Consider the following 26,028-nt stretch of genomic DNA (forward strand, 5'->3'; position numbering starts at 1 on the left):
AGAAACTTCCCATAATCTGCCATCGTATATGTTATACCTTCCACTACTACACTGAGGTCCTTTTGTCTCTGCTCCCGAACCTCTGGTGGCGTACTTGGCTACAATCTTATCTTCAGCTCTGATATTTGTACCTCATAATCGAATTTTAATTTGGTGATGACATTCTTTGAGTCTTTGATTGCACACAAAAGCTTTGCAACCTTCTCTGTTGGTGCTTCATCATCGCGAACCTTCACGTCTAGAACTGTACTGCAGGTTTCGGAAATGGCATTCTCCAACTGCTCTTTTTGTTGTCTTTCTTCCTCCCTTTCCTTGGCCACTTGCTTCAACTCCTTTTGTATTGTTGCTTTCTCTGACTCCGCCTTTTCTTTTAGCAGTGTCATACATTTCTCTCATTCCTATATCTCCATGGTGATTCCTTGATGAATTTCATGCAGCACTTGAAGAGGTAATGTGGCGACATTCATCTAGACACTGTGCCACGTCTTGGCTCGCTCTTTATCTATTATCGTTTCAAACTTCAGTGCCCCAGGTGGTACATGTAACATCCTCATCCTAAAACTTGTTTCCAATCTTTTCTCTTGCTTTGATGACTGGGTTAACCTTTCTGGCTACTTCATTGCTTGTGGAAATTCCTTCAGCTCTGTGATGCCCTGTTGAACCTCAGCCAATATCGGTTTGCAGCGATCGTCAATATTATCCCAGGTCTTTGTGTTAATCTCCTAGATCTTGTCTGATATCTCATCAATGTCCCCATCAGTGAGGACAAGAGGCACTTTTCCCTTGCTCTTATTTGTCTTCTGCTTCTTTCTTAGTCGCATCACTACCACAAAGGGTAAACCTTCTAACACTTCTGCATCGTTGCAGTATTCTTCATGTTCCTCCCCTATTCCTTTTGTTTCCTCTGGCTATTCGACAACATGTTTCTTACTTGTACCAACACCCTGCGAGGTACCTCTCTTTACACCACTGCTCCAACCACTCCACCTGGTGGATTCATCCATTCCTCCGACCAACTCTACACTATCGTGAGGAGGTCGTCCTCTGTTACTTAATATGGAAATGGATGCCATGCCTCTAATGGTTCCTTCATCGATTTCACATATGTCCTATGAAAGTCTGCCTTAAACTTTGCTATATGATAGTACTGCTTGTACAGGCTCAATGACAGTCTGGGGTAATGATTTACCACCATATGTAAATCCATCTGCATCAGCCAAAAATATATTTGATTCTTCATTGTGTGGGTTGGCTCCTTTGTAAACCATAGCGAAGCATACCTCGCTACTTTGCACACATCTACCTCCACAGTTGGAAATTGACAATCTTCCGGCTCCTTCCATGCAATAAGCACAATAAGAATCAACAACCAAACATAGTGGAAGGTATTTCCTTCTTCCCATGCCTCCTTGCAAATTATCGATAAAAAATTCCTAGCATAAATAAGAAGCCCAGTTGAATTGGACTCCTTCTGCGCACTGCTCTGCCAATGATACCACTATTGCAGGCAACTCATTTGCCCTACACTTCCTCATAATCTTCCCTGCTAGGATATGTGTGGTGAAGTGCACACCCTGATCTTCGATAGAATTTATCTCATAGCCGTGGGATTTCTTCACCAACCCGAACTTGTCTTTCATCATCTGGGGCATTTCTTTGTCTTTGTTTTTACCCATGAATTCATCCATGGGGTCCTTTCCCTGGTATGGAAACATTTTTATTCTTCTAATGAGCATTTCATCATTTGGGATCTTCATCACCAGCCAAATACAATCATCATGCACCAGCACGAGGAGTTGTCACACTCAATTTGTATTGAATGGGCTTCGACCAAAGTGCGGCACATTCAGCATGTTCATAAGTCCTGCTCTCCCCACTCCCACAACCCAATTTTGCGGCTCTAATCGCATAACCCTGCTCTCTAGTTAGTTAACTTTGTTCAAGTACCTACTGGGCTCGAACTATGGGTATTTACTTCTGTCGTTGAAATCCCAGTCTTCCATTTTGAGTTGGGGAATCTTCCCCAACACTTCTCCTTTGAACGGCACCTCTTCTGGCAACAACAGCGTATACGTAGCAAATTTTCCTTCTTTTGGCTCCTTGACCGGCTTCACACCTAGATTTTTCGGCGGCATATATCCTGGGAAGACAGAGGGAATATCCACATCCTCTGTCTCCTTTTGGTGGAACTCAGCTTCTTCTTCACTATTATGGAACTGTTGGGTTCCCTCCTGCTATACAAGTTTCTTCCCTTTCTACATGGGATTTTTTCCCTTATCCCCCACGTTTTTCGACCTCACTTCCTTCATTAACTTCTTCTGCGATGATGTTCTCAATTCCGTTGCAAAGACGTAAATTGGTCTCTTCTGCTTCATCTTTTATGGCTACGACTGTGGCTGCACATGCACCCTTCTTTGCGACCTTACACGCGTCGAGGACGCAGGCACATTTTCTCATGCAGTCTCTCCTGCTTGTGACTCCATAATACAAGTTAGCCCCTTCTTCTTAAATATCTTGACCAACTCTTCCCAGCTCCTCTCAAATATGCAATAGCTCTTCTTTACTCAGGCACAATTTCTTATCTCTCCAGGAAACAAGTGTAAAATGTGGCACAGGATGCAATTTTTATAAAAATTTTGAATTCCCAGACTCATGATTAGCTCCAGATTTGATTCATTAATGCAGGTATGGGCTAGAAACATCCATTTGTGCTTCATAAATTCTTTTCTCCCACACCTTTCTATGGTAAAAAAAAATTAACAATTCCCTTTTTCCTTCCAACAGTCATATTTCTGGCTAACTTAGTCAAATTTCTTCTTTGGCATGGTCATCTCTTCTTCAGTGCAGCTCCCTCGGACTTCACCATACTCATGAGTATCTCGCAGTATTCTTCCTTCGGCGAGGTCCCTTCCTCTAGAGTAGTTTATAGTCCCATGCCCACTTTCAACTGTAGGTGGCACTAAGACTTTCTCCCCTTGATTTTTTTAGTGCAATGGTCCAGGGACATAATCGTCCACGTATATCTTCAATCTATTACCGTTCACTCGCCCAGGAATCATTTGTCCATTCAACTTCATGAGTTGAACAGCTCCACCATCTGTAATGTTCTTAACAATATATGGCCCCAACCAATGTGTCTTGAATTTCCCCAGGAACTTCGCAAACTTACTGTCATATAATAATACAATATCCCCCTCCCGAAATATCTTCTTTTTGATGTGCCTATCATGCGAGGCTTTCTCCCTTGCTTTCTGCACGTGCTGATGGAATCCTGTTATGAATCTATCTTCTTCTAAAGCTAGTATCTTCTACATTCGTTCCTTCATCATGTCAGAGTTGACCATATCTATGACAACTACAATTCTTAGGCTTGGCACAATATATTCCATAGGAATAACTGCTTCCTTTCCATATACCAGCCTGAAAGGTGTTTGTCTTGTTAACTTCTTTCACGTCATTCGGTATGCCCACAACACCGTTGGAATCCTCAAATCCCAATCATCTTTGTTTACATTGCACACCTTGGTCAATGCATTCTCCAGAATCTTATTAAAAGCTTCCACTATCCCATTTTCCTGAGGATGATAGGGAGTGCTCTTCTGATGGTAAACCTGAAATTCCTCAGTCAATGCTTCAATTATCTTATTCAAAAAGTGTGTCCCTTTATCACTCATAAAGATCTTTGGACAACCAAATTTGGATAATATATATTCGAAGATAAACTTCGTAGCAGTTTCTACGCTACAATCCTCCACCAACTTCGCCTCAGCCCACCTTGTCAAGTAATCTGTCGTGGTGATTATATATCTTGCACTGGCCTTTTTCCCTAGTGGACTGATTGGTCCAACAAATTCAATTGCCCATTTATCACAAGCCTGCAATGTCACCTGGGGTACTAAGGGAATTTCATCTTTTATTGACGGCTTTCCTGTCCTTTGACATACATCGCATACCTGGAAATAGTCCTTCGCATCCTTATGTATTGTAGGCCACCATAGTCCGGCTCTTAGAATATTCTACGCAGTGGCTTTTCCTGCATAATGGACACCTATGACTCCTCCATGAGCTTCTACCATAATTATTTTTCTTTCATGCTCAGGGATGTATCTTCACGATCCTTCATCCTGTCCCATTTTATGCAAGTGTCTCACAATTAGTGAAAAGTCATCTACTTGAACCACCAATTCTTTCTTTTGCTTTGTAGTGTACTCCACGGGCAGCATTCCTATGGAAAAAAACTAGATAATATCCGTGAAGTGATCATCTACGACTTATATTGCAAGCAGTTGTGCATCGGGCAGGTTATCTTCAAGACTTGTAGGTTATTCTCCTATCTCTATCCTGGATAGATGATAAGGCCCAACATTCAATCTTCCTGGTTTCACTATAACTTTGAAATCATATTCTTCGAATAATAATAGCCACTGATAGATCTTCCCTCCTAGAACAGGCTTATTCACTAAATACTTCAGTGTGGAATGATCTGTGAACATCTTAAAGTGTCCTCCCAACAAGTAATGTCTGAACTTCTGTAGCACGTACACCATAGCCAACCCCTCCCTTTTTGTCGTACTGTAATTATTTTCTGCCTTAGACAACTTCCTACTTGCAAATGCTATGGGATGATCAATATCTCCTGCCCCTGGCTGCACTAATATTATACCCAATGCTATGCAAGATGCATCAACGTGCACATGAAACTCTTTCTTCCAATCTGGGAAAACTAGAATCGACGTAGTTACCATCTTTTCTTTCAGCATGTCCAGGCTCTTCTGGCACTCTTCATCCCACTAGAAGGTCATGTCCTTCTTTCACAACTTCTCCATCAGGAAAGTTATCTACGTATACCCTATAATAAACTTCATGTAGGAACTCGTGTCTCCTAACGTCGTACGTCGTTGTCTTACGTGGTCGTCCGCCACAATTCTTGTTTACAAATCATATGCCCCAACAATATTCCAAATGGTGCACAAAATATGCACTTATTCAATTTTAATGATATTTGATACTACCTACATGTATCTAACATCAATCTTAAGCTCGCCACATGCTTTTTTAATAGTCTGAACATTGTCCAATCATCGAAGTAAACTTCCAGAAACTTGTGTATATACTCCTTGAAAGTTGCAATTACAACTCTGGAAAAAATGGAAGGTGCATTATTCAATCCAAACGGAATGATTGTGTACTGATAGGACCCCCACTCTATAACAAACGTTGTTTTATGTCTGTCTTCTAGTGCAATTCTGATTTGTTGTTATCATGAGAAGCCATCTCTAAAAGAGTAAACCTCTTATCCTCCTACATTATCCAACACTTCGTTTGTAAATGGGGTGGGAAAAGGGTCATGCAGGCATGCATCATTCAACTTCCTTAAGTCAACACAGATTCATTTCCCCTTTCCCCTTCTTCTCCTGAACTACCATGGGACTTTCCCATTCAGAATCTTCGACAAGTTCAATTATCCCCGCTTCTAGCATCTTGTCCAATTTTTCTTTTACCTTTTCCTTATATTTTGGGTTTAGTCTATAAGGCCTCTACTTAGCAATATTTGCATCAGGATTTAGTGGAATCCTCATAACTCCCAAATCCCATACAATGTCTTTCATATCTAAGAATTTAGAAGGAAACAAATCCTAATATTCATGCAACAAATCTGTTATCTTACTGACAGTGTCTTCATCCCAGTAATCTCCTACGATTGCATACTTTGGTTTAGGTTCTGTCCCTATATTTAGTTTCTTTGTTTTTAGTGGTTGTGTTATATTCGGCATCTCTATTTCAGGCTCACTCACTTCGCGATGTCCTTCTATCTCCTTGATATCAATGTTGTGAGGATCTTTATCCTCTTCCGTAGTGAGATTATAACATTCTATCACATCTCGGATCTGCGCGGCCCAATCAGGTTGCCAGATAACCAGAACTTCATTTTCAAAAATCTTCTTCTTAACTATACTCAGGGTTGCATCTATATGTGGACAATCATCTTCAAATATGAACGTCATCACAAATCCATCCACCATCTTCTTCTAGCTAATAGTGTCATGTCGAAGTTCAGTCTCTAAATACCAGTTCTTCAGGATTGTCTCTAGTGTGTGTATAAAGCCATGCACCCATTCCTCTCATGGAATTTCTTCCCAACTTGTCATGCAGAGATGTATATGATCCCTTGGATCAGTTTGAACATCATATTTATCCACAGGTTATGTTTCTACTAGACCAAACCTTACCCACATCAATCTCATACATTTTTTGCAATCTGCGATATTATTCTTGTGAGCACCCCAGCATCTGGCAGGAGTAGCCCTTAATTCTTGATTCAGAGCTAACAATATCTAACCTTCTAGTACGTGTTTCTCATAATCCCTAAGGAACATATTTATATCACCCAATCCATCATACACAGGTAAATCACATACCTCGGTTGTCATGCAACGCACTGCCTTGGTGATTCTTGCACATCGCCTAGTCGATACTTCATGCAATATGTTCTACTAGTTCTCCAACTCCTCGTCTGAATCTGAAGTGCAGGAACTATCTTACTCCCAAGTCATCTTCCCATCTTCAATAGGATTTATCCACTCCTCTTCCTTCGTTGTGATCTAATAGATATGATCAACGTCATCCGCACCATACTCTTCTTTGATAGGCTTTGTATACCTCGCACCTTCTGATGGATCCAATGGAACAATAACTCTCATATTATTGCTTTCAAATATCATGTACCTTTTCTTCAAATTAATGATAGCCATATTGGTAAACACCGAATCCAATCTGAGCAGCGCGGGGTAAGGATTATTATCATCAACAATCTCAAATACTTCAAATTCAATAGTAGTGCGCACTCCGTCGATGTCCATTGTGACATTAGACAACCTTCTTAGGGGTAAGATTTTCTGTTGATTTTCAATCTTCAACTGAATGGTAGACCATTGCAGCTTCAGCTTCCCCATCAATTCCCAAGTCTGTCTTTCCAAGAGATTGGCATCAAAACCTAGATCCAAGATCACCTGGTCCATATCATACTCTCCAATTTGCGTTGTAAGCCTCAATTATTTTCTCGTTCTCTTCTTGTATCTATGCAGGTTATTCACTACACGCATCTCACTCTGTGGTACTTCCTTAGAAGCACACGAATCTATCAGTTCCTATAATCCCTCTACAACATTTTGATTCCTTAATATAGGTCTGCAGAAAGGACTTCAAGATATTCGAATCCACCTCACGTGTCGTAATGGGTACTATCTCGCGGTTTTCGTTCTAATCTGGTTGTTTGGTAGAGGTCGAGGCCCCTTCATCCATGAAACTTCACCTCGCCTCCAGGAATACTTTCTTTTCCTTTAGGACATCAAATGCATGTGCTTTTTCAGTAGTCTTCCTCACCCATGTTGCTTCAACTTCCTTTTTCCCGTCGGTCTTATCGCTCCCAATCGCAATTCCACTCCTTGTTATAATGTCAACACACAGTAGATCTTCTCTTGGCTTAGCAGTCATCATATGGACTTCATTGCAGGCTGTTGGTTTCTTTTTTCCTGCATCTTCGCAATGAGGACGAGATATTCTTCTATGACATGGTCAAAATCCTTACAGTAATTGCAGGTTGTCATCGGGTTCTGACAGTCTCTCGTGAAGTGTCTAGCTTGTCCACAGTTGTAACAAATAATCTGGCCAAGACCTCGACCAGCTCCTCCTCCTCGTCCTTGAAATACCCCTCAACTAGCGTGTTGGCCTTGTTCTTCATGTGCATGTCCTCTAGCTTGCAGTCTATAAGTATTAGAAGTGCACTCCATCACTAAGTCATAACTTCGGAAATTTTTCTCCTCATGGCCTATTGATCTATAGAAGTTACAAAAAAATTATTTCAGGGTCTGTATATATTTTTGTTACAAATAGAAATCTTCAGAGAGATGTTAACCTCGCGTCCTACAAATTTGTCACCACAGACCCGGATTTACTGGATTAGGTGCTCTGCTTGCAATATAATCTCTAAATACTGGGCATTGATCCTTATAGTGACCTTCTGCTTTGCACTTTGTACACCAAACTTCTGATATTTCTAGTCTGACTTCTTTACCTTTCTTTAGATCCTATAATTCCACGATCAACATAGCTAGCTAATTCTGTATCTTTTGTACTCCTGCATAAGTATCTCCAACCGGCGAAGCTTCCAACTTCATCACAATCTCCAGTTCTTCAGCTTGCATCGCAATCTTCTGTTGCGTTAATGGCAACTTGATATGTGGAAAAAACGCGGCTATAAACCATTATTTATGCTGTTGTGGGGGTATATTGAATCTCACTTGACACATCAACACCTTAAATATCTAATCCAATTCCCACATAGACATCGAAGATTATTTGATTTCTTTGAGCTTCGTGATACACTGCAACTCTGATTTTGGCTTCTTAGACTCTGCAACCAATGCTTGATTGATCTCATTAATCATAGCATTTGGGTTACTTGCAGAGTATTTCATATACCATGTTAGCGCTCTTTCCCATAGTGACGTTATGAGTTGTGCCTTCTTCACATCATCGTTATTAATTTATCTCATTGTCCATACTGCATCAGCTACTGACTAGAATTGGTCAGGGTCTTCTGATCCCAGTCCCCTAAAGACATGCAACTTAATGTCATCATCCATTCTTATTCTTCTCGATGGGCTAGGTGGAGGCGAAGGTGGAGGTCAGGGTGGAGGTGGGGGTGGCGGTGAAGTATGAGGATGGGGATGGGGTGTGAGCGGGGTGGATGGATGAGGGATCCCAAAGACACCATGATTTTGCTCAGCTCCTAACTTTGACGTGCCTTCAGGGTGGGTGCGGGTTGCGGGGTTACTTATTTATTCTTCGCTCTCAGATCCTAACATAGGTCTATAACCAGTCTCAATAAAATTATTCGGATCTATTCTATATTGTTTTCCACTTCGCGTAGCTCTTGTTTCTGGATTATTTCTTCTTTTCCCAAACAGAATTCTAATTGCATCCGCAGAATCCCCTTTTCACACAATAACATCTTAATCCAAAGATTCAAAGAATTCAAGAACTTAGCTCATGGTCCTTTGAAGAATCTTCATTCAGCTTCGCCATAGGATATGACCTCGTCAATTGTGAACTCAGTGATGAATCCTCCCAAAATGCTATCGATCCAAAAATTAACAACCCTCGAGACACTGTTATTGATCCACTTAAGTCGTTGTATCAAATCAAGATTCCACTCCTTAGGTTTGTCGCCTTTTAAACAGTCCTTACGCTTGGCCAACCTAGATATCCACTCAAGAAATTTAATGTGGAAAGAACCAAAGAAAATCTTGTATTGTTCTTTGAAAATATATATCTACAACCAATCTTCAGTCAATAATCTAGGGTTTTTGTTCTCTTTTCTTGCAAACTCCCTTTCTTTCCATTCAACCTAGTCCTAGAGTTCTTTCTTCAACAGACGCCAAAGCATATCCCTTAAGAAGATCCCTGTCTCGGCAACAGAACCATTTGTTGGTTTGAAGGGGCTTGACCCAGGTTCAGATTGTTCTACGCACCAAAAAAACCCTCAACTACTAGCCCTTTCAGAAATGACCTACAAGCAGATTGTAGTCTCACTCGAAGTAGTTATCGGAGGTTGCAAAACCAAGATTCCACAACCAAAGGGATATCCGTGAAGTGGCATCATGTAATTACTCCTATCATATACCAATATTATAACTTCTCATGCATAATAACTTCGCGCAAATGATTAATATACAAAAACACATAACAGTATATCTTACAGTTCTTCGCATTATTCAGTAAAAAGAACACATGACTAGATACATAAAAGTAGACAAATAACAAGTACAAAGGTTCAATACTTTGCAAAATTCTTCTTTATTAAACATATATTTTCATTACATTCACTTCTCTGACCTGTGCACTCAGCTACAGGTGGTCTGCGCACTCAGTTACAGACTCTTCAAGTTCTCTACGCACTCAGTTGCGAAGCCTTCTCCAAAAATACAGACTACAGATGTGAAAACAGAGACTCAATTATGCTTCTATCATTTATATCTTTTGTAGAAATTTTGAATAATATGACACTCATTCACAGAGATTATCCCGATTATACACTATTGCGGAATACATGCATAATACATAACCTCCTCTACGTTGATCATCAATTTTGTGGAATTAAAAACAATGAAACATCAATCCCATGCGCACATTAACACAGTATGTAACCTGGGGAAAGCATATAGCTGAAAACCCCACACTATCTGTATATTATAATGATTTAGAACATGTAACAATACATAGTACAACACTCCTCACAAGTACTCAGTACTATCTCCACCTGTTACACACAAAAATAGCTCAGATCTGAATCAATCACAGGTTCAAATCTCCTCCACTATCTGCCTACCTCCACTGCACAATCCTGCATGAGAATAATTATGAATGGCTGATCCATTCTCATATTTCCCTTGGCTGAACCACGCAATCCTCATTGGAAATACTCAATCCATTGATTGTGCAAATATCATGCACAACTATAGTCATAACTGATAGCAATCTTAACCTCTAACACCTGTCTCCACTGAACTGTCCATGCACTAAGTTAACTAATGTATTCTTTAGTTGCTTTATGAGTTAATAATTAGTGAATTAATTAACAATTAATTCACATCACTCATCACTAGTGTATTTGCAGTTAAACTAAATACAACTAGTTAAACCAAGTCAAACTGAACACAACTCCATCAACTCCTCAATCAACTCCTCCAAACTCAACCACATGAGTTCTAACTGAAGTCCATCATGCAATAGCTCAACTCACCCACAAGAAAAGCGTATTTCCTTCTGACAACTGCATGTGCCACATCTGTAGCTCAAACTGAAGTGCTCCAAGAGGATAAGATAATGTTTATAGTCCAAATATTATTATGAGCTAATAATATTCTATTGTTCTATTTTTAGCCTGGCAGTCTAAAAATAGAAACCGCCCATGTGTCTAAAAATAGAAGTCCATCTATTTTTACCAACATGACCAATCATCCACAAATAGCATCCTGCAACTCATAGACCATGATCCATATGTCTAAAAATAGACTTTGCGCCAAAAATAGCCTGCGGGCCCACTTAGTGAAGGCGACTTCTTTCCACTAAGCTCCATCATCTTGTTGCATTCTCAACACTCCCTCTCAACAAGATATGGATTATCAGCAACCCTTATCCTGCCTCGGTGGTATTCGAATTTGCTCTTGGTGATCGCCTTCGTCAAGATATCAGCATCCTGATCCTCCATTGGAATGTATGAAAGTAACATGATTCTCTGCTGCACACAATCTCTGATATGATGGTACCTGATGTCAATGTGCTTAGATCTATCATGAAATATTGGATTAGCTAAGAGTTTAATGCAACTCTGGTTATCACAATAAATCATTGTAGGCTCCAAGCATGAACCGAACAACCCAACCAGGATCTTCCTCATCCATGTAGCCTCGCATGCAGCCAAACTTGCTGCCATATACTCGACCTCTGCTGAACTGAGTGCCACGGATCTCCGCTTCCTGCTGTACCAAGAAACTGTTGTCGACCTGATACTGAAAATCCCTCCAGATGTGCTCTTTCTTTCCGTTGGGCTCCCTGCCCAATCTGCATCCGTGAAGCCACATAGCTTCACCTCATCCTCCTGTCTGTACCACAGTCCATATCCCGATGTGCCTCTGAGATAACGCAATACATGTTTGCCTGCCTTCCAGAAGAGCTGCTTGGCTTAACCATAGCTTGTGAAAGCTGGTTAACAGCATAGCATATATCGGGTCGTGTATTGACCAGATACATAAGTGACCCCACCAACTGTCGATAAACAGTGGCATCCATTACTTCTGTTGAAGTAGCATCCTCCTTCCTCCAACCTCCAGGAAGATGAGTATCAAGAGGCTTGCAGCCATGCATGTTGAACTTCTCCAGTATCTCCCGAGCATACTTACCCTGAGAAACAAATAGTCCATCACTGCGCTACCAAATTTCCAATCCCAGGAAATAATGAAGGAGGCCCAAGTCCTTCATCTCAAACTCCTTAGCAAGATCATCCTTCCATGAAAGTATCAACAGCTCATCACTTGTTAGAATCAAATCATCTACATAAAGTACAATGATAAGCAACTTACCCTCCACCACAATCTGGTATAGGTTAGGATCCGCCTCACTCTTGGAGAATCCAAGTCCGGTGAAATAACTGTCTATCTGTGTGTACCAAGCACGTGGTGCTTGTTTCAACCCATACAGTGCTCTCTTGAGCCTGCACACATGCGACTCGCTGCTGAAGATCTTGAAACCTTCAGGCTGCTCTATGTACACCTCCTCCTCAATGACTCTGTTGAGGAATGTAGTCTTCACATCCATCTGATGAATGTGCCACCCCATCTGCACTGAGAGAGAAAGAATCGTCCGTATGGAATAATACCTTGTGACAAGCGCAAAGGTCTCCTCATAATCGATCCCCTCTATCTGTGAAAAACCTCACGCAAAAAATCTTGCCTTTTACTTCTCCACACTCCCGTCAGCTACCTGCTTCACTTTGTAGATCCATCTCGAACCCACCACTGAATTCCCTTCCGGTCTTGGGACAATCTCCCATGCACTGTTTCTGAAAATCTAATCATACTCTTCCACCATGGCATCTACCCATGCGGGATCCTCCACAACTTCCTCGAAAGAGGATGGCTCAGTCACGACACATTTTCTCACAAGAGCCATGTATCTAGTGTACCGATCAGGGGACTTTCTTTGTCTATGTTGAGCTATAGGTGGTCCTACAATCCTCTCTGCATCTTGAGCCAATCAGCTTTTGTAATGTGCTTTCGCCCTCTGATGGTTGGCGCTGCATGAGTGGTCTTTTCCACTCCATGAACTTCGTCGTGTGGCTGATCCACATCCTAAAGCTCATCCTTAGGAACTAATAGCTCCTCATCTGCATGCAAGTGTGGCTCCCTCTCAAGCGAACACTTCATGGCTTTCTCCACCTGAAATTTTATATCCCGTCACACAACAGTCTTGCGACTGTCTGGAAAATACACACGATACTTGTGGGGCGTATCAGTGTACCCCACAAATATCCCAACTTCTGCGGTCAGCTCCAACTTCTTCCTAGCATCCTTCGTCACATGCATGTAAATGTTAGAACCAAAAATCCTCAAATGAGAAATATCAGGCTTCTTACCATAATAAGCCTCCTCGGGTGTACTCATGCCAAGTATCCTGTGAGGAAAATGGTTCTGCACATATACTCTAGTATTGCATGCTTTCGCCCACAAGTAAAGGGGTAGGCCTTGATCATGCCACATCGCCCGTGTAGCACCCACGATTGTTCTGTTCTTCCGCTTAGCAATCCCGTTCTATTGTGGGTTATGGGGAGCTATGAGCTCTCCTTGAATCCCTTCTGCGCTGCAGAAATCCTTGAACTCGCCAGAGATGAATTCACCACCATTTTCGCTCCTAAGAGCCTTCACCTTCTTCCCCGACTCCTTCTCTACCAGTGCTTTGAACTCACAGAACTTTGAGTATGTCTCGCTCTTCTTCTGCATGAAGAAGATCCAACACTTTCGAGAGAAATCATCAACAAAGATCACATAATACCTATGCTTTGTTGTCGAAGCTACTGAGAAAGGTCCACACTCGTCTGTGTGAATTCTCTCAAGGATCGTCGTGGCACGACCATCCTTCTCGTGAAAGGTGGCTTTCACAAATTGTCCCAAAGTACACCCCTTGCACTGATCTGACTGCGCAAGAGTGCCTTTAGGAAGCCCAGTAGTTATCTGCTGCAGTATCTTCAAGGCTCCATGGTGAAGGTGACCCAATCTCCTGTGCCACAACTCGCCATCATCCCGCTCACCAATCCTTCTGCCTTGCATGCCATTGTTGCACAGCCATCTACATGCAACTGATAAAGGTTCATGACTCGAACCCCTATCTTCCCGGTTTCTCTAGTTGTCTTACTGCGCAGGAAAGCCTTTCCCTCGCTGAAAACAACATCATATCCCTTGTCTTCTAACATCGCCACAGAGATAAGATTCTTCTTCAATCCTGGAACACGCATCACTTCCTTCAATAAGAAGGGTTTACCAAACTCCCTCTCAAAGGAAATGGTACTGATACCGGTCGCACTGTATCTACCATCATCGTCCATCTCGATGTGCACTCCAAGATCTTTCTCCTCCATATCAGAAAACAAATCTCGATCTCCTGTCATGTGAAAAGACGCACCACTGTCCAAGAACCATACCGATCCCATCACACTTGATACCAAGCATGCGATCAACTAAAATTCAAGCTCAAACTGTGAGGCTAAGGCCTCTCCCGCTGCAGATCCAACAACTTGCTTATTTTTCTTCTTTTGTGGACAATTTGTGGCATAGTGTCCGTGCTGGTGACAGTGAAAGCACTTCACCTTGGACATGTCCTGCTTCTTGCCTTTTGCAACGGAATGAGAAGCTTTCTTGTTCTTCCCCTTCTTTTCTTTGGCAACCAAAGCACAATTTTCTTCATCAGGTTCCTTTGATGATGATCCGTCCCTGGTATTCCGCTTGATCTCCTCCTACACAAGATCTAACCAAAGTCTCTCCCATCCTGGCAATTTCTCCCGACCATTGACAGAGTCCTGATAGGAATGCCAACTCTTAGGAAGACCAAGGAAAGCCAAGCTCACCAAGTCGTCATCATCGAAAATCACCCCCACACTTCCCAGCTCATCCCGACATTGAGTGAACTTCGTGAGATACTTGGGCATACTGTCTCCTTTCTCACACTTAATGTTTCTGAGTTTATCCTTGAGCTCCAACTTCCTCTGGTCACTCTTTCTTTAGAATAGATCTTTCAACGCTTTCCACATCAAGTATGGAGAAGCCTTTCCATGCAGGCTGGACACAATGTGATCCTTCACGCCCTCCAACAGAATCGTTCGACACTTTGTTGTCTTCTTTTGCCAAGCATCAACTTGAGTAATATCAATAGGCTTTGGGACCTCAGCCTCTATGAACTCCTTCAGCCCATTATCATCTAACACCACCTCCATCCTGTATTTCCATGCAATATAATTTGAGCTGCCCTCAAGAGCATACTCCAATCGCAATCCGTTGAAAGACATTTCAATTTTGACACCAAGAAAACATTGATGCAATTTTGAATTCCACTAGCTCAAAACTCAACCGCTTCTGATCTAAAATTCGTGAGAACAAATTATTTCTCATACAGAGATTGACTGTATGGGCTTTTACCAGATATCTCACCTTCCAAAGGAAGGATGAATCCAGAGGCTACCTGGCCCGATTACAGACTCTGCCTAAAGAAATAAAATGTAAACACTTTCTGAATAATAGATCTGATGATCAACGGCTCTGATACCATGTAGAAATTTTGAATAATATGAAACTTATTCACAAAGATTATCCTGATTATACACTATTTCGGAATACATGCATAATACATAACCTCCTCTACATTGATCATCAATTTTGCGAATTAAAAACAATGAAACATCAATCGTATGCGCACATTAACACAGTATGTAACCTGGGGAAAGAATACAACTGAAAACCCCACACTATTTGTATATTATAATGATTTAGAACATGTAACAATACATAGTACAATACTCCTCACAAGTACTCAGTACTATCTCCACCTGTTACACACAAAACTAGCTCAGATCTGAATCAATCACAGGGTCAAATCTCCTCCACTGCGCGCTTACCTCCACTGCGCAATCCTGCATGAGAATAATGATGAATGGCTGATCCAAACTCGTATTTCCCTTGGCTGAACCACACAATCCTCATTGGCAATACTCAATCCATTGATTGTGCAAATCTCATGCACAACTATAGTCACAACTGATAGCAATCTCAACCTCTAACACCTGTCTCCACTGAACTGTCCATGCACTGAGTTAACTGATGTATTCTTTAGTTGCTTTATGAGTTAATAATTAGTGAATTAATTATCAATTAATTCACATCATTCATCACTAGTGTATTTGCAGTTAAACTAAATACAACTAGTTCAACCAAGTCAATCTGAACACAACTCCATCAACTCCTCAATCAACTCCACCAAACTCAACCACATGAGTTCTAACTGAAGTCCATCATGCAATAGCTCAACTAACCCACAAGAAAAGTATATTTCCTTCACACAGCTGCATGTGCCACATCTGTAGCTCAAACTGAAGTGCTCCAAGAGGATAAGATAATGTTTATAGTCCAAATATTATTATGAGCTAATAATATTCGACTATTCTATTTTTAGCCTGGCAGTCTAAAAATAGAAACCGCCCATATGTCTAAAAATAGAAGTCCATCTATTTTTACCAACATGACCAATCATCCACAAATAGCATCCTACAACTCATAGACCATGATCCATATTTCTAAAAATAGACTTTGCGCCAAAAATAGCCTACGGGCCCACTTAGTGAAGGTGACTTCTTTCCACTAAGCTCCATCATCTTGTTGCATTCTCAACATCTTATTTTTCTTCTCGATTACAAATTATTCCATATCCTTTTATACAATTCATCTATACAAAAACCATGGTCCACATACCATGGATCCATAAAAACAAGGACTACTACCCAATACTCGTTACAAAATAAGGGCTTTATCCCATCCCTAAGGCCCTAAAAGTCCACGTGATGAATATTTCTTCGCCAGCTCCGCACGGTCCGCTCCTTCTTTCGCAGGGTCTTTTACCCAAAATTTGGACCAAGTTGGGCCATGCCCAACATTGTCTTGTGATGTGGAATTACAATTTTCTCCTAATTTAATTCGAGGGAAAATTGAATCAGGATTTTCTTGTTTCCATTTTCAAAACTCCCTCTCAAAAAGAAATGGATTCACATCTACCCTGATCCAGCACCTTTGGAATTTATTGCATGAAACACTTCTCACTGTTGTTGTTGCTACTGCAACTGAAGAGCATAAAAAGAGCATTGAATCAATCTACAACTGTCTACTGGGAAAATTGTGTTGTTGTTGACTCTGCTACTGAGCCCCTTACTCTGCTATCAACATTGCTCTGCACTCCTCAGTATCTGACAGAAATTTATCCTCCTACTACTGAATATTGTGGGCCCCTGTAGCAAGTTAAAGATCCATGAGAAAAAAACACCTCAATGGACCTTGCCCAAATTGCTACAACTCTTAGGACTATTTCTTCACATCACCCCACCTCACACCTAGAGGTATGGTTGTGTATGCTCCCTCTACCCACTTAGCTCAAAATTTCCCCCTACTGGAGGTCTCTGCTTGAGTGGATGTTTCCAATCTGTCTCCTCTCTGCTTCTCCAATTGTCGTTGCTCCAGAGCTTGCTGAGGCTGCTTTTGAGGCTCAATTTTGAAAGGCAAATTATGCTCCCTCTCAACCACCAATTCTCTAACGTTTTCCTTTCTCCTCAATGCTTTTCATTCATCTTCGACCTCAGGTGAATAAATTTTCTTGACTCACACACCGATCTATTTCCCCTGTCCCGTGGCGATGTGTCTAAGGAAAACCTTTCCATTGTTAAATATCACGGTGTAGCTACAATCTTCCAATACCGCGACGAAAACAATATTCTTCTTTAGACCTGGAACAAACATCACATCCTTGAGTCTCAGAGGGGATCCAGAGTCCCTCTGAAAAGTAGTTGTACCGATATCAGTCACACTATACCTCCCATCATCTCCAAACTCAATGTTTTTCTTGAGGTCTTTCTCCTCCAAGTCACTGAAGAGATCTCTATTCCCCGTCATATGGAACGAGGCACCATTGTCGAGATACCACATGCTTCCCATTACTGTGCTTTTCATGCATGTAATGAGAGTAAAATCAAGCTTGAACTGTGAAGCCATAGCTTCACCTACTGCTGCTACTATAAGCTCCTTCTTGCTTGCCTTCTTCTGTGGACATTTCATGGTATAGTGCCTGAATTCATGACAGTGAAAGCACTTGATGTTGGACAAGTATTTCTTCTTTCCCACCTCTCCTTGGTACTTCCTTCCCTTGGCTTTCTTTCATTTTCTAACTAATGTAAGGCCCTCTTCCTCTTCTTCGGATGAGGTCCCATCTTGGTTGTCCTGCCTTATTTCTTCCTGCACTAGATCGAACCATAACCACTCCCAAATCGGTACTTTGTCTCTACCCTTCATAGAATTCTCATAACTGTGACATCTCTTGTGAAGACCCAACAAATCTAGAGCTACCAAATATTCTTCAGGGCCAGTCACATCGACCCCACCAAGTTCATCATGACATTGTGTAAACTTTCTTAGGTACAACAGAATTGTGTCATTCTTTTGCATCTTGATGCTACGAATCTTGTCCTTTAATGCCATCTTCCTGGGGTCACTGTTGTTCTCAAAAAAAATTGTTAATGTTTTCCACATAGAAAATGGAGTTTATTTCCCGTGCAAATTCATGACAATATGATCTCGAACTCCCTCCAATATGATCCTCCTCACTTTAGCTACATCCTTCTTCCACTGAGCGAGATCTTGGGCATCACTTGTTAGGGGTTTAACTACATTCATCTTTATGTAATATAGTAGTTTGTTATCATCTAATACAGCCTCCATACATATATTCCATGCCACAAAATTTTTGGTTCCTTCCAAATCATACTTGAGCCTGAGCCCAGTGGAAGCCATCTTCTAAGTCCTCGTGAAAACTTGCAACATTGATCTTGTAATTTGAACCTCCTGCACAAACTTAGAATTATCGTGTCTACTATGATTCTAGCTATGATACCATCTAGAAATTCCTTGTAGATTCAAACTGCTTATGTAATTTTCTAAAACAAAAGACTTGAATCTACTGTACTCATCAGTGGAAACAATTAATCGATTGAGAAATCACAACATAAACATGAGACAAGATTCAATTACATATGCTAAGATATTTATCTAAGGGGAAAGAAACTACTCAAAAGCTCTTCCTATATGTATTGCATTAGTCATAAAATAGAGAATAAATACAATGTTTGTTCAACTCTAAACAACCTATTGTTACACTAAAAAATGTCACCATGGCTATTTACAGTCGGTATGGCTCAATCAACAGTCATACTACCCTTTTGAGCAAGTCTTATGCCTCTACTATTCATATCAAACTCCAAGAAAGAGAGAAAGTCTTTATAAAACATGTTTATCTCTGGGTACGCAGGTTCTCTCAAGCCTTGCCTGCGGGTACGCACCTTTTGTTCATAAGGTCTGCATCCAAGGACGCTCTGTATCTAAAGGGGCAGGTGCGTCCCTCTGAAAAGGTTAAAATGCGCAAGTTTTATCTTCAAAAACTTACTTGTGGTCATTTCTAGAGCATTCTAGAAGATTCTTGGATGAGTATTGAGCGCCTCCAGATGGTTCATGCACTCCTATCAAAGAGGAACTTATCCCATCAATAAGGGAGTGATCCCATCCAAAGAGGGGACTATCCCATTGATGGTGGACCTGATTAACTTCCTCTTGAGCACTATAAAAAGAGGCATTGAGCCAGAAGGAAGAAGGTTGAAAGCTATAGATTTCTAAGGGTAAATGCTGCAGGAATTAGGACTCCCATTTAGAAGCTTGTGAGGAGAGATTGTCATCTTTACTTGTTCTATTTGGAAGTGGGTGAGCTTTGTCAAAGTAGAGGAAGACTCTTGTGGACCCTGGAAGGAGCTTGCACAACACCAAGGCTCAGGTTGTAATGGTTCCTTTTGATTACCTTTAATGCAAATTGGTCCATTCTTCTCAATAGCTTGTTGTTAATGGGTTATTTCATGTACTCCTTGGTCTATATGTTGAATATGCTTTGTTTTATGTTATAATCAGGTGCTATTTAATTGTTTGACTGTTGGTGATTGCAGGTTTTGGAGAACGGGAGGAGCTCATCCGGATCAACAAAGCTTGGACTTCTACAACAGCGTTTAGACAGAGGTAAGAACGAAACACTTGATTTCTCATATCATAATGTATGTTTAGAGAAGGATAGCTCCAGTTTGTTTTGTTTGTCATTAGAATGTCTTAGACTTCTAGGAAGGTCAGCTGTGTCCGCACCCTTGACTGATTCCGTGTGACAAATTGGTGACTCCGCTGGGGATAGATTCCATTGATGAGAAGAGTCTTTTCTTTTGTGTGAACTTTGCTTTGAGAAAATTGGTTTATTTTTCTGGTTTTGGCTCTGTGATTCTGTTTCTGGGTGGGTTAGCTTAGGATTAGTTTTATTTTGGTTTTTCTTGAGTTTTTCAGAAGGACGCACCCCCTGAGTGCTACACAGTGCGTCCCTGGACGCACTTTTGCTGTGTGCACAGAGCGGGCCCGCACCTGTGCTAACGGGTTGCCTGCGTCCCCTGCCAAAATTTGAGAAAATTCCATTTTTTGCATTTTTTGCTCTTAGATTTTGTTTTTTCTTAGTTTTTTTTGCCCAGATTCATTAGTCCCTTGCCAAGAATCTTCACCTGAGCTTGTTTCATTAGCATTTCTGCTCTAAGCTTTCATCAATTGGGTGTTTTGAGTCTCTTTCTTGAGAAATTCTTGATTTGATTTCCTTTGGTCATTACTTGGAGGTTTGTCTCATTCCTTTCACAATTTTGCATCTTTTTGCTTCTGTTTTTGCAAAATTAATTCCCCCTCATTCGCCGGGGGGGGCTAAATTGTGTATGAGTGTTAATCGCCTTTGAGTGTTTTTATTTTTTGATCTTTGGAACTCTCACCCAATTTTCTCGACTTGCACTTGATTGGTTCTTAGATCACATTAGAATCGTCTTGTGTTTTGAGAATTCTCTTGCATAGATCACATTTGCATAATTAGAATTCTCATTTTCGGAATATGAATGAAAAATGTGCATAGATTACATTTGCATACTTTTCAAGTGAATTGTGCATAGATTACAATTGCATATTTTACATTCTGAAAAATCAATTGTAGATTTAGATCAGCTTTCTTTGATTTGAATTTACCCAAAAATAAAAATAAAAAAAAGGGGTTGGAATTGATTTGCATTAGTTTGTCTTGATGAAATTAGTGCATTAGAGAATTTGTTATATTTTCTCTTAGTGATCAATTTTTTGCATTGTTGGAAGGAAATGGAAACTCTCTCCTTACTTTAGTTAGGATTCATCGAATTGAAAGGATTGCATTATCATATTCGATTGCATTCAGTTGGGTCGGGTCATAACACCATTGGTTTCATCTCCATTTACCCATTTGAGTAATAACAGCCTTAATAACACAGCGCTTAATTAAAATTCATCTAGTAATTTTTACATTTCTAGGGCTCTGAAACACCAACATAGCTTAGGCTAGTGTCTTGGAGTAGGTGAGTACTTAACTCTCCAAGACAGTAAAACCAAACAAGTAGCTGATCTTGTGATAGAATCAAATCCAATTGTTACATTTACACTCTGGGAAAGCTCCTCTTAAAGGAGAAGCACGAGCTCGTGTCCGAACCAGTGAGGGGATCCATCCTCCCTCGTTGGGAACGACGCCAGACAGTACGTATTACAAACGGTAAACCTCGGATTAACCATTGTCGAGGAGCCAGGGGTCACTTATCGGTAAACCTTGGATTACTGTCAAGGAGCCGGTAAGGGGATTGAGCTTGCTACTCTGCCCTTGCGTGCTGTCAGAGTTTAGACTGTTCCCCCAGGTGTACTTGTGGCCGTTGGTAACCTTAGTGACCATAATCTTTAGGATTCTACCCAAGGTGACGGTGGAGGGAAGATCCCACTGTACCTGGAGCAGACGTCGGTTATACTCACTTGGATTTTCCGGGGGGTTCGCTTCACTTCGAGACGGTTAAAGTGGAGGAACTTGTGCCGGTCTATTCATTAAGCAGGTTGCCGGGGTAACTGTTCCACCCTCCACTTCTGTACTGAATTCGGCGATGTTGGATTTCATCACCAACTAGTGTTTTCGGTCCGGAAGGCTACTGTTTGTGTGTGGTTTGACTCCTAGATTTGATAGCGCGTGTTAATTTGTTTGTTTTTACTTTTAGAGACCATAGGTGTGAATTGTGAATTTTAATTGTTAGGTGTGAATTGTGAATTGTTAATTTTAGTTTTAAATTGTTAATAAAATTCACTGAAGTTGAATATAATGGCAAATGTTCCGGAATTTATCAACCTAGGAACCCCTCCTAATGAGAATCCTAGTACTTTTTCTTACTTTGCGAATGTTGGTCCTCCTTACATGGCTACTTTGTCATTACCTGGATTTACAATAGGTTTACCGATATGGTTATTTTCAACTTCGTTGGCCCAAAATACTCCAATTGTTCCATCTCAACCGGATGCTTCACCTCAAAAGTGTTCACCATCTCAACATCACCAACCTTCTATTGACCCTTTACCTTCTTCGCCTAATTTTTCTTCCTCCATTTCTTCCTCTTCGCCTAGTAAAAGCCTTGATGCTAGTAACCAGGAGGTTAAGAAGAAGAAGAAAGGGAAGAAGAAGAAAAAGAAGAAGAAGCAAGATAAGAAAGAAGTCAACCAACCAACCATGGCTGTAAGTGTTAGTTGTGTTGAGGAAAATTCCGACATGCATCGTAAACCCAAATACCCTTGCAGGCTTTGTAAGGGTGACCACTTCCTTGTCAATTGTCCTGGTATTCCAAAGGTCTTGGAAGTATGGTCAGAAAAATCTCATCAACTTTCCATTGATCCATCAACCAGTGATAGTCAGGTTCCTGGGAAAAAAGGTAAAGTTAGGTTTCCTTGTAAGTTATGCAAAGGGAGTCATCAAACTCACATTTGCCCTCACATGGATGAAGCCTCAACATTGTTGGAAAACCTTCCTGTTCCACAGCAAGAACTTCCAACTGGTTACCGTAAACTTTCTCCCAACCTACCGTCAACTGACGGAGTGATTGATCTAAATTCAAGTACGGTCGATCACACTCTTCCATTGGAGAGTGAAACTCATGTCACTCAGGTTGATGATCAATTAGTTGATCAAGTGGTCGATTCAATTTCACATTCGGTCGATCCCACTTTCCCTTTGGAGAGTGAACTTCATACCGCTCAGGTTCTTCTTGTTACATCATATTCTTCTATACCGGGGGGCATTTCACCTGTTTCTACAAAACCCCCTCCAAGTACTGAGGTCTTTTCCTTTGATTGGAATAGACTGACAGAACCTCGTCTTCCTTCCTCCATCCCTTTCCAAATCATTGTCAAGGCTGGTGGTAGGGACATACATCGTACTCAGGTAGATGAAGGTGCTTCTGTTAGTATTTTATCCTCAACTATTTGGAAAGCTTTGGGTTCCCCTCAGCTTGCGCCTATTACGCAGAATCTGAAAGCTTTTAACAGAACCATTAGTGAACCTTTATGGATCCTTCTTAGGTTTTCTATTACCTTGGAAGGTAAAACTGTCTGTATTGATCTTATGGTAGTCCGAGGTCCCTTGGATTTCAATTTACTCCTTGGGCGAGACTATGTTTATGCAATGAAAGCTGTCGTATCGACACTCTTTCGCATGATGTCTTTCCCTCACAATGGCAGTATTGTGACTGTAGACCAGCTTTCGTTCCCTAGTCTCGTTTCAACTACCAATAATATGAATCAGTGTGTACGAGGAAAGTTCCTTTTACTGCGTCAACCTCGTTAAAAAATGAATCAGTTGGGTGAGGAAAGTTCCTTTTACTGAGTCAACCTCGTTAAAAAATGAATCAATGTGTACGAGGAAAGTTCCTTTTACTGTGTCAACCTCGTTAAAAAATGAATCAGTTGGGTGAGGAAAGTTCCTTTTACTGTGTCAACCTCGTTAAAAAATGAATCAGTGTGTACAAGGATGGTTTTTTCCTGTATCAACCTCGTTAAAAAATGAAATAGGCTAGCATGAGGATAGTTCTTTTACTGAGTCAACCTCATTAAAAAATGAATCAGGTAGATTATAGAAAGTAGGTAACGAGGAAAGTTCCTTTTACTGTGTCGACCTCGTTAAAAAATGAATCAGTGTGTGCGAGGATAGTTTCTTCTAGTCTCAACCTCGTTAAAAAATGAAACTGGAAGTCATGAGCATAGTTCCTTGTCTTGTGTCAAGCTCATTAAAAAATGAAACAAGGAGTCACGAGGAGAGTTTTTTCCTATATCAACCTCGTTAAAAAATGAAATAGGCTGTCGCGAGGACAGTTCCTTTTCCTGTGCCAACCTCATTAAAAAATGAAATAGGTGTCCGCAAGGATAGTTTTTTCCTGTATCAACCTCGTTAAAAAATGAAATAGGCTGTAGCGAGGATAGTTCCTGTTACTGAGTCAACCTCCTTAAAAAATGAATCAGCTAGATTTTAGGATATGTAGGTAGATTGTAGCAAGTAGGGTTTGAGGACAGTTCCTGTCACTGAGTCAACCTCATTAAAAAATGAATCAGCTTTGAGGACAGTTCCTGTTACTGCATCAACCTCGCTAAAAAATGAATCAGGGTTATGAGGATAGTTCCTGTTACTGAGTCAACCTCGTTAAAAAATGAATCAGGTATGAGGATAGTTCTTTTCTTGTGTCAACCTCCTTAAAAATGAAACAACTCCCTTTTCAAGTTAAATATTGAAAGTAAACCTTCATTTCATCCAGCCGGTTGAATGCAATGAAGCCTGGGGGGCATGTACCTCACTTTGCATCATTATACTGGGGGCATGCGAACTTTTTGAGCATAGTTTCTTGTCTTGTGTCAAGCTCGTTAAAAAATGAAACAAGGGTAGGTTAAGTAGGTAGATTGTAGAGCGTAGTCATGAGCAGAGTTCCTTGTCTTGTGTCAAGCTCATTAAAAAATGAATCAAGGTTTTTAGAGCATAGTTCCTTGTCTTGTGTCAAGCTCGTTAAAAAATGAATCAAGGTTTTTAGAGTAAAGTTTTTTGTTAGGTAGTTTGTAGAGTATTCATGAGCATAGTTCCTTATCTTGTGTCAAGCTCGTTTAAAAAATGAAACAAGGGTTTTGAGGATAGTTCTTTTCCTGTGTCAACCTCACTAAAAAATGAAACAACTCCCTCAAGTCTTTCCAAGATCTTGGAAGTAAAGCTTCATTCCATCCACCTCATTGAATGCAATGAAGCTTGGGGGGCATGTACCTCGTTTAGCGTCATTATGCTGGGGGCATGTGAACTTATAACAAGCATAGTTTTTCATTTCAAGCTTGCGTAAACATGAAACTGAATCCGAGCATAGTTATTTTCCTGTGTCAAGCTCGTTAAAAAATGAAACAAATCCTCCTCTAATTGAGTCGAGAGTTCGACTAGACCTCATAGATGTTAGGTCGTATGTTTAGGTTAGTTATTTCATTTTTTCATAATTTTCTTACAGTTTTAGGTCGAGTCTTTCAATGATCTCGTAACTCAACCTTCATTTCATCCAACTGGTTGAATGAAATGAAGCTGGGGGGGCATGTGCTCTAGCAGTTATGCTTAGGGTGCATCAAGCACAGTTTTCTCTCTGTTTCAAGCTTGTGAAAAAATGAAACTACTTTGAAGCATAGTTTTTCTCTGTTTCAAGCTTTTGTAAAAATGAAACCTATCCCGAGTCAATTTCAGTTATTTTCAAGACTCGTTAAACTCATGAAAATCTCGAGATTATTTTGCTATTTTTCATTCTCGTAAAACAAATGAAAATGCCGAGTTCTTTCCGTCTTTTCCTGCTCGTAAATTAAATTGAAAGTCGGCCATATGAGTACATTTTTATCATTTTTTCGAACTCATTAAAACTTACGAAAAAATGAAAACCATGAGTATATTTTTATCATTTTTTCGAACTCGTTAAAACTTACGAAAAAGTGAAACCTCAGAGTCATCTTTTAAGCCCTTTTCCGACTCCTAAAAAATGAAAAGATTGCCGAGCGTTTCTTTTACACTCGTTAAAACGGAATTAAAAGACGGTCCCCTTATAGCCCTTTTCTGACCGTAAAAACAGGAAAAGATTGCCGGGTTTTTGTTGTTTCAAACTTGATACTGGAAATAAAACGACGTGTCCTTGATCGCTTTTTACTTTTCAGGTCAGTGGCACTAATTATGAAAGTACTCCTTGGTCGCAAGATCAAGCGGTTCCCCCAGGTA

The sequence above is a fragment of the Pinus tabuliformis genome, chromosome 5_2 (assembly GCF_031772625.1).
Source record: "Pinus tabuliformis cultivar Carrire ecotype Pingquan chromosome 5_2, CPIR1, whole genome shotgun sequence".
Taxonomy (NCBI): Eukaryota; Viridiplantae; Streptophyta; class Pinopsida; order Pinales; family Pinaceae; genus Pinus; species Pinus tabuliformis.